Raw genomic sequence first — 2,926 nt, forward strand, 5'->3', positions numbered from 1 at the left:
GTATGATTCCGGCGAAAGGTGCGCGGTATTAGAGAGGCTAGCAATGGTGGAAGGGTGATAGTGCGTATAATCCATGGTTTATAAACTATTTTACTAGCCATAGATTCATCAAAATAAGCAAACAACACACGAAAAACAGAATCTGTCAAAAACATAACAGTCTGTAGTAATCTGTAGCTAGCGCAAGATCTGGAACCCCAAAAATTCTAAAATAAATTGGTGGACGTGAGGAATTTATCTATTAATCATCTTCAAAAATAATTAACTAAATAGCACTTTCAAAATAAAAATGGCAGCACTTCTCGTGAGCGCTAAAGTTTCTGTTTTTTTAAAGCAAGATATCAAGACTTTCCCCAAGTCTTCCCAATGGTTCTATTTGGCACAAACACTAATTAAACACAAAAAACACAAACTAAACAGAGGCTAGATAAATTATTTATTACTAAACAGGAGCAAAAAGCAAGTAATAAAAATAAAATTGGGTTGCCTCCCAACAAGCGCTATCGTTTAACGCCCCTAGCTAGGCATAAAAAGCAAGGATGGATTTAGGTATTGCCATCTTTTGTAGGCAATCCATAAGTGGCTCTCATAATAGATTCATAAGGTAATTTAATTTTCTTTCTAGGAAATTGTTCCATGCCTTTCCTTAACGGAAATTGGAATCTAATATTTCCTTCCTTCATATCAATAATTGCACCAATCGTTCTAAGGAAAGGTCTACCAAGAATAATAGGACATGAAGGATTGAAATCTATGTCAAGAACAATAAAGTATATGGGCACATAATTCCTATTTGAAAAAATAATCACATCATTAATTCTTCCCATAGGTTTCTTAATAGTGGAGTCCGCAAGGTGCAAGTTTAGAGAGCAATCATCAAAATCACGGAAACCTAACAAATCACACAAAGTCTTTGGTATCGTGGAAACACTAGCACCCAAATCACATAAAGCATATAACTCATGATCTTTAATCCTAATTTTAATAGTTGGTTCCCACTCATCATAAAGTTTTCTAGGGATAGAAACTTCCAATTCAAGTTTTTCTTCATAAGATTGCATCAAGGCATCAACGATATGTTTAGTGAACGCTTTATTTTGACTATAAGCATGAGGAGAATTTAGCATGGATTGCAACAAGGATATATAATCAACCAAAGAGCAATTTTCATAATTAAATTCCTTGAAATCCAAAATAGTGGGTTTAGCAACATCTAGGGTTTTAATTTCTTCGATCCCACTTTCATCAATTTTAGCATCAAGATCTAAAAACTCTGAATTCTTGGAACGCCTTCTAGGTAAAGGTGGATCATATTTAGTGCCATCATTATTAAGATTCATATTGCAAAACAAATATTTAATAGGGGACACATCAATAACTTTTAGATCTTTATCTTTATTTTCATGGAAACTAGAAGAACACGCTCTTATAAAGGCATCTTTCTTAGCACGCATCCTAGCGGTTCTTTCTTTGCACTCATCAAGGGAAATTCTCATGGCTTTGATAGACTCATTGATATCATGCTTAGGTGGAATAGATCTTAGTTTCAAAGAATCAACATCAAGAGAAATTCTATCAACGTTCCTAGCCAACTCATCAATCTAAAGCATTTTTTCTTCAATCAAAGCATTGAAATTCTTTTGCGAAGTAATAAATTATTTAATATTAGATTCAAAATCAGAGGGCATCTTATTATAATTTCCATAAGAATTGTTGTAGGAATTACCATAATTATTAGAGGGATTACTAGGATAAGGCCTAGGATTAAAATTTCCTCTATACGCGTTGTTACCAAAATTGTTCCTACCAACAAAATTCACATCCATAGATTTATTCTCAATCAAAGTACACAAGGGCATATCATTAGGATCAGAAGAAACACTTTTACTAGCAAATAATTTCATAAGTTCATCCATCTTTCCACTCAAAACATTAATTTCTTCTATCGCATGCACCTTTTTATTAGTAGATATTTCAGTATGCCATTGTGAATAATTAACCATAATATTATCTAGGAGTTTAGTAGCTTCTCCTAAAGTGATTTCCATAAAAGTGCCTCCCGCGGCCGAATCTAAAAGATTTCTAGAAGCAAAATTCAATCCAGCATAAATTTTTTGTATAATCATCCACAAGTTCAAACCATGAGTAGGGCAATTACGTATCATTAATTTCATCATTTCCCAAGCTTGTGCAACATGTTCATGATCAAGTTGCTTAAAATTCATAATATCGTTTCTAAGGGAAATAATCTTAGCGGGAGGAAAATACTTAGAGATAAAAGCATCTTTGCACTTATTCCATGAATCAATACTATTTTTAGGCAAAGACGAGAACCAAGCTTTAGCACGATCTCTAAGCGAAAAAGGAAATAGCTTCAATTTAATAATATCGTTATCCACATCTTTCTTCTTTTGCATATCACACAAATCAACGAAGCTATTTAGATGGGTAGCGACATCTTCACTAGGAAGGCTGGAAAATGGATCTTTCATGACAAGATTCATCAAAGCAGTATTAATTTCACAAGATTCAGCATCGGTAAGAGGAGCAATCGGAGTGCTAATAAAATCATTGTTGTTGGTATTGGTAAAGTCACACAATTTAGTGTTATCTTGAGCCATCGTGACAAGCAAGCAATCCAACACACAAGCAAACAAAAAGCAAACGAGCAAAAAGAGGCAAACGGGCAAAAAGAGGCAAACAGGAAAGAGAGGGAGGATAGAGAGAGAGAGGGCGAATAAAACGGCAAGGGTGAAGTGGGGGAGATGAAAACGAGAGGCAAATGGCAAATAATGTAATGCGGGAGATAGGGATTGTGATGGGTACTTGGTATATTGACTTTTGCGTAGACTCCCCAGCAACGGCGCCAGAAATCCTTCTTGCTACCTCTTGAGAACTGCATTGGTTTTTCCCCGAAGAGGAAGGG

Source organism: Triticum aestivum, chromosome 1A, assembly GCF_018294505.1.
Source record: "Triticum aestivum cultivar Chinese Spring chromosome 1A, IWGSC CS RefSeq v2.1, whole genome shotgun sequence".
Taxonomy (NCBI): Eukaryota; Viridiplantae; Streptophyta; class Magnoliopsida; order Poales; family Poaceae; genus Triticum; species Triticum aestivum.